This window comes from Mastomys coucha, unplaced genomic scaffold (genome assembly GCF_008632895.1).
Source record: "Mastomys coucha isolate ucsf_1 unplaced genomic scaffold, UCSF_Mcou_1 pScaffold16, whole genome shotgun sequence".
NCBI lineage: Eukaryota > Metazoa > Chordata > Mammalia > Rodentia > Muridae > Mastomys > Mastomys coucha.
In genome coordinates this window covers 53,854,173-53,871,250 of record NW_022196898.1, presented here as the reverse complement: position 1 = coordinate 53,871,250, position 17,078 = coordinate 53,854,173, and the positions used below count along the sequence as shown (strand labels likewise).

The 17,078-nt window shown below is 43.4% G+C and overlaps 1 long non-coding RNA gene across 1 annotated transcript in view; it reads left to right on the top strand.

The window, feature by feature from the left end:
• LOC116093575 overlaps nt 1-15,918 on the top strand; it is a 17,255-nt gene extending 1,337 nt beyond the window's left edge. Inside the window, exons 2-3 of the long non-coding RNA XR_004119752.1 lie at nt 2,027-2,105; nt 15,869-15,918. This is a non-coding gene — a long non-coding RNA (uncharacterized LOC116093575). The remainder of the gene's footprint in view (nt 1-2,026; nt 2,106-15,868) is intronic.
• The last annotated feature ends 1,160 nt before the right edge of the window (nt 15,919-17,078 follow it).

The window sequence follows — 17,078 nt, the reverse complement described above, 5'->3', positions numbered from 1 at the left end:
AAAGAAGAGAAAAAGGAAAAATAAAGAAAATAAAATCAAATGAGCAAAGAAAAGTGCCACTTGGGAGAGACAGATAAGGAAAAGTACATTGAGGATTAGTACATTAAGAATGCACTAATGAGAGTTCTAGGCAAAGAATTATGGATACAGAGAGGAAGGGCATTCCGGTCATCTGACAGGGCAGTTGTGAGGTTAATCTTCACCATTAGCTTGACTGGATTTGAAGTTCCTGAGGAGACACACTCTGGGCCTGTCTGAGGGCATTTCTACAGAGACGTAACTGAGGAAGAGCTATCTCTCCTGCTTGAGGATGACTCCTTCCCATGGGCTGCAGTTCCAGACTAAAGAAAAGGGGGAAAGGGGGAAGCCAGCTGAGCATCCGCTCGATTGTGTCCACTCTGAATTCATATTCTGAAGCCCTAACCCCAGTGCGACTGTCTCTGAAAGAGAGGGACTTTGACGAGTTGGCTAAAGCTAAACGAAGCTATAAAGGTACTGACCTGGTCAGTAGAGCAAGTGTCCTTAAAGAAGAGGCTCACTCTGTTGGCTCCTGGGCCTTCCCTTGATGGGTGGCCCATGTCCCTGGTATCCTTTAGCTTCCTGGAGATCTCCACTCATTCTCAGTCTCACCCACAGCCTTTTCAGAAACTATCCCTACATTCTCCAGCTGCCCAAGCTGTCCTTTGAAACTTTAGTATGATACTCAGAGAGTTGGAGTTTATTGGTCTATTATTTATTGACTATTTGCTGTCTTTGCTGTTAATGAGCTAAATTTCTTCCTTTCTTCCTTCCTTTCTTTCTTTCTTTTTTTTTTCTTTCTTTATCTCTTTCTTTCTTCATTGTTTGCCTGGTTTTGGTTTTCAGTTTTTTGAAACAGCATTTCTCTGTGTGCCGTGGCTGTCCTGAAACTCACTCTGTAGAGCAGGCTGGCTACAAACTCATAGCTCCACCTGCCTCTGCCTCCCGAGTGCTGGAATTAATGTCACTCTCCACTACCACCTAGCTTAAGAGCTAAATCTCTTGGTTGGTGGTTTCTACAGCACTGTCTAATTAAGATGCTCTCTGACTAAGCTAGGCCTTTCCCCTGTCTCCTTCAGTGAAGACTTGGAAGCTAACAGAGGCAGTAACAAAGGTTGTAGTCTATTGGAGCTCGGCACTTCAGCACAAGAGAACCCCTGCCATTCTCATATGCTGGACCTTGCCAGAAGCTACATCTGCATACCCTGAAGTGACAGCAGCTATAGAAATGTTCATGGTCCCAGGAGCACATCAGAAATCACAGGCTATGGGGCAGAGCTGAGTTATGAGATAGGGACTGGCTGCTTCAGAAGTTCCTTCTTCTCGTGGCCAGGGTTCTTGTTTCCAGGAGCTCGTGGCTCTGTCTTCCTTGACATGGCAAATGGCTGCACCATCCCATAGCTTCTACCATGGGTATAGACTGATGGCTGCTCCTCATCTCCTATCCTGTCACTGCTGTCATGGAGAAACAGCATGGCTGACTCGCCTGGGGTAGGAGGACTTGCTGAAATAGCAGTTTTTAAAAGGAAACCAAGAAAGTTGCAGGCAAATTCCAATGTATTTTATAGGAAGCAGCTGACACGGGCAGAAAACCAACGCAGCCTCGGGTAACTTCCTAAAGCCGCATTCAGAGCCCGGTTTTATGTGGAAGGCAAATGACTTTGCCGTAGTGTTCTCTTGGATTTGGCAATCAATAATGTATAAGTACACAAAAATAGATCTGTCTAGCAAGACAGGGAAGGCAAACAGGCTCCAGAAGGAAAAGGTATCTATAAAAGTGTAAACTCTGTGAAGACAGTGCCATGATTCTACATGCTTGTCACAAACTCATAGTACACATCAGGCATATACACAGGTAAACACGGAATCCCAGGTCCAGCATCGTGACCACCATTCAGTGACATTAATTATATGAATGTCTTTCGGCCTGTCTCAGTTTTAAAGTGGTAAGAATTTGCCACATGATGATGACCTCCATCTGACTCCTGTCTCTTTACTCCAATCATAGACTGAAGTCCTATCTTTTTTGGAATTGGAAGTCTGGATATGCGGGCGCCAGATGCATGAACAGAAAGAGACAAGAGCAGGTAAGAAAGCAGCAGGAGGACTGTGTCTCGAGCTCAGCTGGTAGAATGCTTGCATAACACACACAAGGCCTTGGGTTAGATCTCCAACACCATATACGCTAGGAGAACTTGCACATGCCTGTAATCCCAGCACTAAGGATACGGAGGCAGGATTAGAACTATAAGGTCACCCTTAGCTACACAGTGAGTTCAAGTCCAGCCTAGGCTATTTGAGACTAGCTCTTAGAACTGAGTAAAGAAAAAACCAAGCAGAAATAAAACCGAACAACAAAAGAATGAGGTGAGGATGGGGTGACTGGGAAGTCAGAGAGAGACACCACGGTGAAGGTAAACCTCCCCACACTTTGACCAGCTAGCCACCAAAACAGTGGGAAATTTATGTTACTCAAACCCTCCACTCCCACCCCCGCCTTTAGTATTTTGTTATGGCACTCTAAGAAATCACCGACACAATGGAGATTTAAAAACAATGCACATAAATCCTTCACCACCACGTGAGGACTTAGTAAAAAGTTACTACACTCATTGAAAGGTCTCAGATTGGGGAATCAAGGGGATACTGAAATGGATTTGGGGGTGGGGGTTGAAATTTAATAAAAGAGTTATTAATGCTGTGGACAGACAGAAAAACAACACAGGTTCAGGCCCCAGCACCAGAAACAGACAGCATGGTAGAGGTGCTGAAGAAAGCCCCATGGGTAAGAGGCCTCTTCTTATGCCTTTCTGAGGGTGGGGAAGGTTAGAAGGTTAGAGCCTCTAACCAGGCTTCTGAGTTTTCAGGCAGGAGGCAGGGAAGGAGGTGGGGAACAGGAAGTATACCCGCTGCTGGTATCCCTTTTGATGTCAACTCACTTCCCCAAGTGAGAAACCCCCAGCACAGGAAGTCTGTTAGCCAGATATTCACTTACAGTGTCTCAATAGGGTGCCTGCGAAGGAGAAAAGACCATTGTAGGTGTGGTGGGCCAAGCTGCAGCTGGATGCTAGCACTACATTCTTAAACTTATTACTATTATTAGAATGAAAATATTGGGCCATGGCATTATATAATATATACATGTGTAATATACACAAGGGCATACAAAGAGAGTTGAGGTAGCATTGGCTACGCCCGAAGACCTTGGTGGGCAAAAGATGGCAAGCCTGTCCTACGTACTATCTTAGCACCCTTAGTATCACAGAATTTGCATATTTGTAAACGTCATTCCAGCCCTGGGCACCTTGAAATTTAAATGGCAGATGAGTCAACCGGATAAAATGTGAACTGACCCCGTGATTCTCGGGTGGAATCAGAGAGGTTCCATTTCTAACAAGCTCCTGGTGAACCCTGGTATACTAGGCAGAAGACCATACCAAGCAACACCGAGGATACAGGATGGGAAGTCCTAAGAGGAGCTATTGTTTGATACGCAAGACTTAGAGCCCACATCAAAGGAGTTGGAAAACACTTGCTAAACCGGATCCCACAGTCATATAAACAACGATTAGAGATTGCAGGACCATAGTGGTATGTTTATAACTCAAGGCCAAGTTAAGGTGCTGAGACAGGTGAGTTTGCTTGAGGGAGTCATGAAGAAATCAAGGAACCTATCCCCATTCTGTGTGGGGAATAAAGAAACCTTTCTCTGTAAGAGAACCCATTCTGGGCTAAAGGCGCATCTCTCAGCCAGACTGTATTCAGTTCCTTACTTGCCTCTCTAAGGACAGGTGTAACAGGTTGCTGCCGCTCGCTCTAAGGTTGGGGGAGGGGAGGAGAATAAGGTATGGGTGTGTTTATGGCACTGTTTACACTCCTGCTGGCTAATATTTGGTTTCCCTATCTTTGGAAAGTATACAGGCTGCTGGTGCCAGCTGGGAGGCCCCCTGATCTCAATCAGAACTCAAAGTCTTTAAGGAAGCTTCTGGCCTCCTGTGGCTCTGCAGTCAGGCTTTGGGAAGAGAGTACCACAGGGCGCTTGACCTCAAGTTACCTGGTATTAACATCTTTGCCAGAAGCCCCACATCTTCACTAGTGAAATTCTTGCTATGCTCTGAAAAAAAAAAAAAAAAGTCCCTTTTATGAACCTGACCGCAAAGTGGTGAGATTTTCCAAAAGTCAGGAAGTTCCATAGGCCAAATGGATATGGATCCAGCATGTGGGGGGAACCTTGTATTTTGAGTGTCTTTCTAGAATTGGAGGTGGGAGGACGGATCCAGGAGAAACAGCATAAACCTCAGTTCCTGAATGCTAGCATTCATCAGCTCCTTGCTGGCTACTTTGCAGAGGCCCAAAGGTTTCTTGTGTGCTGAGTGGTTAGATTGAGCCCTGATGGAAATTTTCCCCAGAATACTGAGGGCTTCGTTCAAAGGACGGGGTCAAATACATTAACTTCGAAAGCTGCTTCAGCCTCGGGAAATTGCCTACCATCTCTGAGCCTCACTTTCTTATATTAAAAAAAAAATTATTTTTATTTATTATATCCTGTCTCCCAAGACTCGGGGATCATTGCAGAAGAGGGAGTGGAGAGAGTATACAAGCCTGAGGTGGTAAATGACCACGAGGAAACACTGGCTTCTGAACATACCAGGGCAGCTGCACATGTGAACTAAGAGCAGTTGTACAACATTCACAAATCCTGTGCAAGCCAGCCCAAGCCAGAGAGGAATCCCAAATCCCAGAGAGCTGAGCTGAACACACCACCCTATCTATGGAGCTAGTTGCAGTTGTTAGCTGCTAAGTGTGCAGTTTCTGGTAAGTCAACCATGCTCCAGTGGAAGATCACATATCCAAGAATATTTAGGCAGCATGAATTGGTCCTACAGGGTGGGTTTTTTTTGGGGGGGTGGGGTTGTCTGTTTATTTTTTAAGGACGAAGAATTAGGCAGGTAGGGAAATGGGGGAGAATCTGGGAAGAATTAAGTGGGTAAATATGATTGAAACCCTTTATCTAAAACTCTCAGTCTCAAATAGTTCAGCCTGGCCTTGAGCTGATTCTCCTCCCTCCACATCCCAGGTGCTAGAATTGTAGGCTTGTACTCCCACATAGCCCAGCTCATGGCTTTTGTTGTTATAATTTCTTCTCTCTTATCCAAGAGGTGTGTGTGTGAGACAGACAGACAGACAGACAGACAGACAGACAGACAGAGAGAGAGAGAGAGAGCTGGAGAGATGGATCAACAGAGGCTTAGATGGCTCTTCCAGAGGTCCTGAGTTCAATTCCCAGCAACCACATAGTGGCTCACAACCCTCCGAAATAGGATCCTATGACTTCTTCTGGTGTGTCTGAAGACAGCTACAATGTACTCCTATACATTAAATGAATAAGTAAATCTTTAAAAATGAGAGCGAGAGAGCAAGAGAGATAGAACAGTAGGCACTATGGGCCTATTTCCATTTTATTTTATTTTACCAATTTTGTAGGGATTGAACCTAGGGCCTTGTGCATGTTAGGTTATCATGGTTTGAATATGTTTGGCCCAGGGAGTAGCACTATATGGGGGCTGTGGCCTTGTTGGAGTAGGTGTGTCACTGTGGGCATGGGCTTTTACACCCTAGTCCTAGCTACCTGGAAGTCAGCATTCTGCTAGCAGCCTTCAGATGAAGATGTAGAACTCTTAGCTCCTCTTATACCATGCCTGCCTGGACAATGACATGTTCCCATCTGATGATACTGGGCAGAACCTCTGAGCCAGCCCCAATTAAATGTTATCCTTTATAAGACTTGCCTTGGTCATGGTGTCTGTTCACAGCAGTAAAACCCTAAGACAGCAACCTTACTACCTTGACCGACACTCTCCAGTCTTCCGTGAAAATTTGATTATTTTCTATCTGCTGCATTAAAACACAGTCTTTTTTTCCTTGCCATTTTAAGATTTTAAGGATCTCTTACAAGATGATTCAAATGAATACCAGTGTCCTAGGTGCTCTGATAAATACAAACGTGTGCAATGGAGACAACATGGAGCGTGAGTCTTTTATAAGAGCAGAGTTTAGAGAAGACATGTTTGAGTGGAGTTTTGAAATATCAACGAGAATTAGAAATCTGGAGTGTATATACATGTACCAACTGGTATGTAAGCACTTCATGGAGAAACATTCTAACATATCACTCCCAGAGGGTTTTCAACCCAAGATCCCAGTGCCAGCTGTGGGAAACTTTTTGATAAACAGAGGTCCCCTAGGAACTCCCCAAAGAAGACAAAGTATGTCCATTGTTCTTGGATGTCCACCGGCACTAAATAGTAACCCCCTGCTGCTGAAGACAGCAACATCTATTGTGAGGATTTGGTTCACACCTCAAAGGGACAGAGCAGCAGTTACTTGGCATATCCAGCCATGGGCTTATTTATCACTTTGGATATAGGACATAAGAAATTCAAGCTGGAACTGAGCTGGAGGCATCCTTCTGACCATTAGCATTTATAGTGCTGGAAGGTGCTATTTAAGCTGTTTCAGGCAGAAAAGTCATCAGTAAAGTAAGCTAATTGTGGATCTCAGTGCTGCAATACTGATCTGCCAAGCGAGATATGTCCACTAGTATAATAGTGGCATGACTGTTCTTAGGCTACCCAACCATTGCCTGATCAGATCTGAGGTTCACTCCAAAGGAAAGAATACCTGTCTTGGCATGGACCACTTGCTTGGCAAGGCCAGCTGGTTGACGATGTTCCAATATATTCTCCAGCATCCTTTTACTGTCATCTTTGATGATTTTCATTTGGTTACTTGAGTTTCCTTGTGCTTTCTCCTTTGAGAGATTTTGTATGAATTTTGGTAGAGGATGTGAATGTATGCAATGGCAGTCTCTCTAAACAAAATAATTCTTTGGAAAAAGTCTCTGCCACCATGGAATCACATGTGATCCTGCCTATGTCTACGCAAGAATCTCCATGTGCTTCCCTGTTTGCACTTAGAGTTAGAGAAGTTAGAGACTTATGGTTCTAGAAACTCTCAGGCACTTACACTTGGGCCCAAGGATGAAAACACAAAATCTAGAGAAAACAGAGTTCCAGACCCAGAGTCTGAGGCCTTGGCAGTTAAGTCAAAAGTTCAGTTAATAAGTATAGAATAGTGCCCACTATTGATTCCCTGGGTAGGTGACTTACAGGATGAATGGCATGGGCTTGTTTCCCAGGACTCAATGCCTGCTGCCCACAAAGGTTGAGAGCGTGCAGGAGGAAGTGTAAAGGGATACGTGGGGAGGTTGCTGAACTTTAGAGAGCAATAGGCACTTAGATGCTTGTTGAACTTATTGCTTTTGCTTTAAAGAAAAACACTGTAAATAAAGTTGATGACCTCTTTCATACTGGATGTTGAAAAATAGGGCTAAAATAGATTAAAAGCAATCTATGAAAAGATCATATATGTCTTAGAATCATTAAGTCTGCTTTCAGCATTGCCTGTGATTAAGCTACTATGCTAAAATAGAGTATAAAAGGTGTAGACTTTTTTTTTTTTTCAATAAACACAAGAGCTATCCTGTGTCACTCTCTGATTGTGTCAGTCTCCTTTCCTCAATGACACTACACCTCCCTTTTGGGACCTGAATTCCGCTGGAGCTAGACTCCAGGATTCCTCTTTCTATAAACCTGCTCAGCTTCAGGCCCCACCCCATCACTTCATGGAGGGTAAAAGGAGCTGAAAGTTCTAATCATCCCCTCAATCTGTCTTTCTAGTGAATAGCCCCCTCTTGAGCTGTCTAGAGATCCACTTTAAACCATCTCATTCACATACCATCAGGTGCTACTAAAGGGGCTCATTAGGAGTATCAGTATGCCTACATAAGTGTATTTATGTAGGTCTGTGACCTCTGTCACTTAGCAAATTCCAGGAGCTGTAGGAGCCCTGTGACAGAGTCAGGGACAGAGACCAAATCTACTTTATGTTATATTACACAGGGAGGGGAGCATATGTGTACCTACAGTGTGCAAGGTTCATTATGGATGTTTTTTTTATTTACTACAACACTAGATTATCTGGTTTATGTGTTTGTACAGCTACAGGATTACATTTCTAGGTAACCTAAGAGGAACATCTTTAGGGAAGTACCACATATTTGAAACTTTGACACACTCCTATATGACTACTGTGTGGCTGAGATGGGGCAGATAAGGCATGGAGAGGTGGCCGGTCACCAAAAAATAGGTAGGGGGGAATAGTAAGTTCTCTTTGAGAGTGTGTGAGACACACATGGGGATGTGTAGGTTTAATACTCAGGAGACAGATCTGGGATTAAACAAGAAACTTTGGAATTGATGTTTCTACTGAGGAAAAATAAAATACTGTGAATAAATGGCCATGTCTTAGATAGAGAGAGATGATCCTCTTGGGGGATAGGACATGTCAGAATTTAAGAAGCAGAACACAACAAAGACATTACTAGAGACTCCCTCTGGGAGAGAGAGTCAAAGAAGAACCATGAAGCCAAGACATCCTGGGCATCACCAAGTGTTAGAAAGATGGGTGAGCTCACCAATCAGGTGAGCATGGCAGAAAAGATGAAGATGCAAGCTTTTCACAGAGTGAGAAACCCTGCCTGCAAAGGCGGATGGAAAGTGACAATCAATTCTGCCTTGCAGTTATTTAACAAACTTGACCAAGAAGAAAAGGGTTTTGTGGTTAATTGATTTGTTTTATTTTTAAAGGCCTGGAAAAAGAACCTATTTTTAGGCAGGCAGGGAACCTGAATACAGAGTGGCTGAATACAGAGGTTGCAGAGGAACACACACAGAGGCAGACCTTAGCATAGTTCTCAAGCAGGGGGAGTGTCAAGAAGCCATTTGGTTGTCACACTGAGGCAGGGGAGTTGCTACCACTAGTCTAATGAATAGTCAGCAGAGATTCTGCGGAATGTCTCAGGATCTACAGAACAACCCTCCATCCCCTTCTCCCCCACATAAGAATTAATGTACCTCAATTGTTAAATGTCGTGGTCAAGATACCTTCTACAGGAAGAAGACCTGTGGATGCTGACATAATCGGTGGAGGGTTCGGAGATGGAAGATATGCTGGCAGCCTAGGTGATCTCTTTCAGTAGGTGAACACTGCTGGAAGGTCCCCTGAGGGGCTCCCAGCTTGTATAGCCCAGTTGTCAGGGAGCCTTCTGTGAGGATTTGACTCACATGTCAAAGGGACAGAGCAGCAATTACTTGACACATCCAGCCACGGGCTCATTTCAGGCCAACCAATCTACCTAAAGCGTAAGTTTCCAGCTCAGTGAGAGAAGAGGCCCTGTCTACAACGTAAGGTGGAGAAGGGATGATGAGGACATCCTAATGTCAAGCAAGGACCTTTTTACACCATGTTGTGAGAAAATACTGCCTCATGCACATATACATACACACACACACACACACACACACACACACACATATACACACACGCACACACACAGAATGTAGGTTCATTCATGTACCCCAGTTGTTCCCCACATACTACTAGGTCTTCCATAAAGTTAAATAAATAAAAATGTTAAAGTCTTCAAAGTGGCAAATTAGAACTAAGTCCAATAAAATGTTCTACCTCGCCATTGTGCTTAATTAAAACCAAGTAAAACCAGAATCTCCATTTTACCGTTGCCCTGGCCCTCAGCCAGATGCTTATGAGTGAGAGTCTGTGACAAGTGGTTGCTGTATCAGACAAGTGAAGTTTTAAAACTGATCTGGCAATTTAACAAACTTTTTTTTTTTTCAAGACCGGGTTTCTCTGTGTAGTTCTGGCTGTCCTGGTCTTTGATTTGTAGATCAGGCTGGACTTGAACTCATAGAAATCCACCTGCCTCTGCCTCCTGAGTGCTGGGACTAAAGGCACACACCACCAAACCTGGCACAGAATGTATTTATTTATTCACTCAGTGCTTGCATGTGTGAGCAGGTCATAGGACAAGTTTTGAAAGTCAGTTCCCCCTTTTACTATGTGAATCCTGGCGATCAGATTCAGGACATCAGGCTAGGCAGCAGGCAGCTTTACCTGCTGAGCTCTCTCATCAGCCCTAATCAGGTCACTTCAAGATGAGAACATTAGCTTTAAGACACAGTCAAAATTGACTCTTAACTACCTAGAGCCAACTTCACCCAGTCAAACTCACTCCTTTGTGGGCAGAAATCTGACAGGCCACTTCTGATAGAGAGCTTCTCCCCAGAGCCTCCATCTTACATCTTTTCATCTGGAAACTTTAAGTTAAGCAGAGGGTGAAAATTTTGAATTTGATGCAGATGATTACAGATGCTTAACTATAGATAAGTCACAAGCTTATCCTCTAATTTTTGGTTGAAATGAGTCTGCTAGAGGATCCAGGGAGAGGTTGGAAGATACACATGGAGGACGTAGACAGTGACTGAGTGTCTAAGTCGCAGAAGAATTTCATACACGTGTGTGATTTAATTCTCGCTGCATTCTAGTTCCTTTAGCAGAGGAGCAAGACAACTCGAGGTCTAGGTGATCCTTTGGTGACTCATGTAGTGTGAAATGGAACAAAGTTTGAACATGGCTGTGTCTCTCTTCAACATACAAGTTCTTTCCTCTGTACAAGGCTTTCAGACATTACCCAACTGACAGCACAGTAAAGAATGATCAGGAATTGGCTAAACTGAGAGCAGGAAAGGGAGGAACGGGGTAGTACCAGATGTATGTAGAACTCTAGCAAAGACCTAGAGATGACAATCTAAGGAGGCTTCAGGACAGACAAATGGTACATGCACAACAAAGTCAGTGGGCAGGATGGCCCTCGGGTGAGGAGAAGTGCTAGGACCACAAACGGTTAAATCTCTAACCTTGGCTGATGCTGTTCTACTGCTGGGAGCCTCCTCTGTTCTGTTTCCTAGTGTTTGAAGCACAGACATTGTAACTGGGTCCCAGACCTTAGCACAAATGAGTCCATGATAGAAGAACCATTCAGGCCATAAAACTCAGCATGTAGACTGAGACTACCTGCCAAAATGAAAACAAAGACCTAATCCATCAAAATCCATAGATCTGGGAAAGTCCCTAACTGTTTGGGTCAAATGAGCAGCCAAAGGGGCTCTGGAACCAACCTGGAAGGGACCCTAACCTCATTCTTTGAGCTTCTGTAGTTCTGCTTCTGGCTCACTGTTCTTGTCGGATGAAGTGTGTCAACCCGGAACAAGAATTTGTGTTTAAAAGTTCATCCTGAGAAAGGCTTAATGCTGCACCCAGAGCAGTCATTGGCTGTTCAAGAAAGACTTTCTATTGGCTTCAACTCCTGTCTAAGCAGCCTTCTCTGCTGAGTACCCCTCAACAAGGTGTCTAAGTAATGCTTTGAGCTTTAGTAAATCTTTTCTTGTTCAGTGACAACAACAACTGAAGTGACTTACCAACTCCCTTGCCTGAGACATTCATATTGCAAGATAAAATGAATTATAGATTAATTTGGAGATATTTAAGCTCCCATTGAGCAGCAGCAGGCACACAATGGCCCAACACATAAAAGTAGGGCACTAGGGAAAAGCTCCAGCTTGTAATGGTAACACCAGGTAAATGTCATCCTCTGCTCAGACTTTTTAATAGTTCTTTTAAAATAAAAATAACAAATATTTGGTTGTATTTCCTAAGATATTTCCTGTTTACGGGGTGCACTTTCTAACAGCTGTGTTAAAAGTTGTGGCCTAAGAGCTTTGGGATGTAGACTCATCTTTTGAAGTTTCTAGGTGCCAAGCTGAGGGATTACTCCCACAGAAGTTGAGACCTGGTCTCCCAGCTGTCCTGTGATACACCCACAGCATCCTGAGATAACTCCAAATAGAACGGGCACATGAAGGTCTAGAGGTCAGTCTACCTCTATGGAGCCTGTCACTGAGTTGGAAAGGGTGGAAACAATGGCTTTCATGTAGTATTTTTAAAGGAAGTCTGGCGTTTCATGGTAGCTGAGCAGAGGTTGCCAGGCACAGACCAGTACTCAGATCTCTGAAAAGCCCTGCTTTCTCCCACCCTCAAAGTCTCCCTGCCCTGGAAAAGTACAAAATGGCAGGGTACTTCCCTGGCTGTTGGAGCTATGCCCAATTACTCTCTGGGACACAAGGAGTCCACCCTTGGTAGTGATGGGTAAATGGTTGTGGTTATTTTAAGAATCTTTCTTTATAAACCAGGGTTGGTGGCGCACACTTATAATTGCAGCATTCAGGAGGCCGAGGAAGAGAATGGCAATTTTGATGCCAGCCTGAGCTACATAGCAAGACTCTATCTCCAAAAAAACCAAATGATTTATTAGATTTTTTTTTCAGTGCTTTGAATTGAATTAGTGGCTCACACATGATAGGCACATGCTTGATCAATGAGCCACACTCCCAGTCTTTTTAAATACAGTGATTCTGAGCACTTTCCCTATTAATCCCTATATGCATACATTTGAACATATCCCATTGTATTTTCACAATCTAAGTAGGAATCTCATTTAGAGCAGAAAGATGCTCACTGCAGTGTTATTTATAATATCAAAACATGCACATCAAAACTTGCAAAACCAAATGTTTGAGTTTGTAAAAGGAAGCAAAGATAAATAAAAATGTATAGTCACAGGCTGATGGGTAAAAAGAAAAGCTACGTTAAGACTGAAATCTTTTGCAGGTTATAATAGGTTATATTTAGGAGAATGTTAGTGCAAAAGAAAACAATTAGGATCAGAAAGAGAGAGACAGAGAGAGAGAGAAGAGAGGGAGAGAGAGAGAGAGAGAGGGCCCAGTGTGTAAAGATGTTTGTCACAAAAACCCAGCGACATGAATTTGATTCCTGGAATCTATGTGAAGATGAAAGGAAGCAGCCATCTGTACAGTTGTCCTCTGATCTCTTCATGAAAACTGTGACATATACACCCACACATATCAATCATACACATATATACACAGTAATAATAATAATAATAATAATAATAATAATAATAATGTAAAGGAACAATTACATAATATTGATTAGGTAAAACAAAATACATGACTGAAACCATGTATAGAGGATGAGAATGCTAACAGTAGTACTATACTTGCCAAACATGCCCAGGGTGCTGAGTGTGATCAACAGAATTTTAAAAAAAATAATAATCACACAGAAAAATTATTAGAGGGTTTTTTTTTTCCAGTAGTTTAAATTGGATTAGCGCCTCACCCCATGCTAGGCACATGCTTTATCAGCGAGCTCCCCACCCCCCCACCCCCGTCTTTTGCTAAAAAGATAGCAGTGGGCTCGCACTCGGGATGTCTCTTAGTTTGTAGGTGCTTGCCTAGAATGCACAAAGTCCTTTGTTCTGTCCCCAGAACCACATAAAACAGGCATGGTAGCACATGCCTGTAATCCCAGTATTCAGGAGAGGTAGAGGCAGGACGAGGGGAGGTTCAAGATCACCCTCTGCTGTGTGTGTATATGGTCAGCCTAGGCTACAAAAGACCTACTCTCAAAATAAGAGTATCAACAAATAATTTAGTTGATGTTCAACTGATACATTTTAGAAGGATAAAATAATGGTCTCCCATGGTGCTTTTCATACTCTTTAATGCCTCTAGGATAATTCATATATGAATAGGGAAACATTTCCGACTCATTGCCAGGGGTGGGGAGAGTCACCCGAATGCCATCCCATCATAAAACTAGGAAAAGTAGCGCCTCACAACTGAGGGGGTTAATACCAAACCTGAGTCTCATTCAGTTCAAATACTGAACCTGAGAGCATGAGCTATATAACTGTAGATCGTAAAAATCTCCTTAAATAGGGCTTGAAAGAAGGCTCAGCAGCTAGGAGTGCTTGCTAGGTCAGAGGACCCACACTCAGTTCTCAACATCCAGACAGCACCTACAACCCATCTGTCACTCTAGTTCCAGGGACTCTGACACGTCTCCCTGTAAGACTTGGCAACTTCCCACTGGGGGTGGGGGACTAGAAAACTAGGCAACTAGTAGCTTTTCCACATCAGCACTATATTTTCTTCCTAATATTGGAAGCAGTGGGTGGTGAATAGAGATTGCTTCTGAGCTAGCATGAACCAGAAGGAATGGGTGGGAAGAGAGATAAGCCTGTCCCTGGTTGTTCCGTGCTGGTCTCATCAGTTGTGGGAGACGGATGTCATTTCTGGCCTTGGTTTAATCCTCCCCTTTCAAGTTTGGACACCTGCTTTCTTTACCTATCTGAGCTCTACGGGAGGACTGACAGTGGGGAAATTTTTTTAGATATTGGGGGCAAAAAAAAAAAATCACATCAAATAAAAAAAATCGCTATCTATAGATATTTTAAAACTATGTCATGTGATTTTAAAATGTCACGGGGAAAATAAAAAGGGACACCGAGAGAGTGTGCTCTATGAAATATTGAAACTGTAAAGCCAGCAGGGCTGGTGATTAACTAGATATAGATGACGGGCTTAAGTCAGAAGCGTGTTGTGTTGTTAAGGCTTAATAGTCACAGATGCTCATGGAAGCTGTTTATCGTCCTCGTGACGGGGGGGGTGGGGGTGGGGGGCAAAGCAATCACAGGGTTTTAAATGGAGGTGTAGGCCACCACTACATTATATAAGTTTTATCTATTTTTGCCATAGGCAAGACAATTTTCTCTGTAGTAAATAAATCTCCTCCGCCTTTAAAAGGCTGTGGGTGTCGTCATCATGTGCCAGCCACCCACCTCTTGGCACTCAGTTTGCTCATTGTCTAATGGGAGAACCTGGCTTTTGGAGTTCTGATAATCTGTGTCTCTCCAAAAGGAAAATGTTTGGATAGTTGTAGGACATGGATTTTGTGTCACGTTTGTTCTAAAGATATTTTTAACTTTAAACCACACGTGATTGTGATTTTATGCACCACTAACAAAGAAAAATCCCCACCAACTAAACCCTGACCAGATGCTCTACCTGTAACGCAAAGCCCCAGGAGTCTGTCACACCCACTGCCCCTACGCTTTGAAACAGGAGGCGATTCTTCCCACTCACTTCCTTCTGAACAGCCTTGTGTACTTTCAGAGACTATTGTATACCTGTATCTCAGTAACAAAACACAGCACAATTTATTTGTGAGTGTCTTTCTTTTTCAGTTCCCTTAAGACATTTAGCTCTTGTTTTTAAAAACGAAGTAACAGTAACAATTTTAATGACTTCTTCAACGATGACTATTTGCTTTATTAACACACAATCCACATGCCTTTATTTCTTTGCCTTCTGCAAATACAGTGACTTTGCCTCTTAATGCCAACTCATAGTGCGATTTTTCGTAATTTAAACAGCAACTTAGCCCAACATATTATTACCAACAGTGTACTTACCTCAACTGAAGTCATGACAGCATGAATAGCTATGATAAAGTTTAAGCCTGGGCAGACCATGACTGCTGTCTGACTGACATTGGTATAAGCAGTCTGACTTCAGAGATGCTACCCCTAGGGAAGAGCGATGTGGGAGGAGGGTTGGAAGTGTATTTTAAAACTAATGAAAGAGAGGTCTTATTCACTACCTGTCATGGTATTTTGGCAAATAGTAAGTCTTCAGCAAACATTTTTTACATTGTTGAAGGCTTAAATGAAAGGTTGGATAAACATTCAAATGAGTAGTTGATTGGGAATTCTGAAAAGCACTTCTCTACTATGTTATTTAAGATTTTGTGCTTAAAATTATGTGTATGTGTGTTTCTGTCATGGTTTGAATGAAAATGGCCCCTATAGAACCATAGGGAGCAGCACTATTAGGTATGGCCTTGTTGGAGTAGGTAGGTGTTAAAGGAAATGTGTCACTAGGGGTGGACTCTGAGGTCTCAGATGCTCAAGGCAAGCCAGTGACTCAAAGTTCCTTCCTGCTGTCTACAGATCTAGATGTGGAGCTCTCAGCTCCTTCTCCAGGACCATGTCTGCCTGGATGCTGCCATGCTTCCCACCATGATGATAATGGACTGAATCTCTGAAATGTAAGCCAGCCCCAAGTAAATGCTTTCCTTTATAGGAATTGCCATGGTCATGGCGTCTCTTCACAACAACAAAACCCTGATTAAGACAATGTGTATGTGTATATGTGCAGTGCCCACAAAGCTAGAAGAATCTTATAGACACCCTAGAGCTGGATTTACAGGCAATTGGAAGCCAGGGAACGTGAGAACCAAGCTCATTTCTTCTGGAAGGGCAACAATCACTCTTAATTACTGAGCCATTGCTCCAGCTGTCCTCCACCCCACCTTTAAGCAGAGTCTTAAGGCTGGTCTGGAGCTTGCTATGTAGACCAGGCTGTCCTGGAACTCACAGAGATCCACCTCCCTCTGTCTTCTGAGTGCTGGAATCAAAGATGTGTGCCTCCATACCTGGCTCTCTAGGTCTCAATCTGTAGCTAGACTTGGCCTGGAATTCATATTGGTCCTCCTTCATCAGCCTCCTGAGTGCTGGGATTGTAGATACCTGAAGAAAGATTTGTTTTTCAATGGGAAATTGCCACCCAGCCTTTAGTCACTGGTCAACCTGGAGCCTCTCTGCTCCCACCTGGTTTAGTTTTACTTCTTTCTCCCCCATGTCTCTAACAGACTGTGAAATGCCAGGGTCACGTAGATTATCCAGTGTTATCTTAGATTCTATGCTTACACAGGTAGCCTTGCTTTATCCTGCTCTCAAACCTCTTCTTCCTTGACCTTTTCAACTTTTTACAATGTTCCACTCTTGTTTACTGGCGGCATGCATCTGTACTACATAGCCGCCAGCCATGCAGATTCTCACTCAGCTCAGTCTTCAGGTAACCCTTTAGTAGCTGCTATTCTGCATTTCTTGCCTCTCTTCCCAGGTGCTTGCTTATCCATCTCTGTTCTTGCCTCAAGCCCTCAACACAGTCACCTTCAAGTTCAGCAATCAACTTACTTCCTGTTTCATAAGAAAATGACTGCCACTCTATTGGCTCCCTGAACTCCCTAGCCAACTCCTACGCGTACTGCAGAACTCCGCCCTTTCCTCTTTCTCTCTTGGACTATGCCTATGTCCAAGAAGGTCTTGTTCTATGAACTGATCCCTGGACCCTTTTCCTCCAACTTTCCCCATTGCT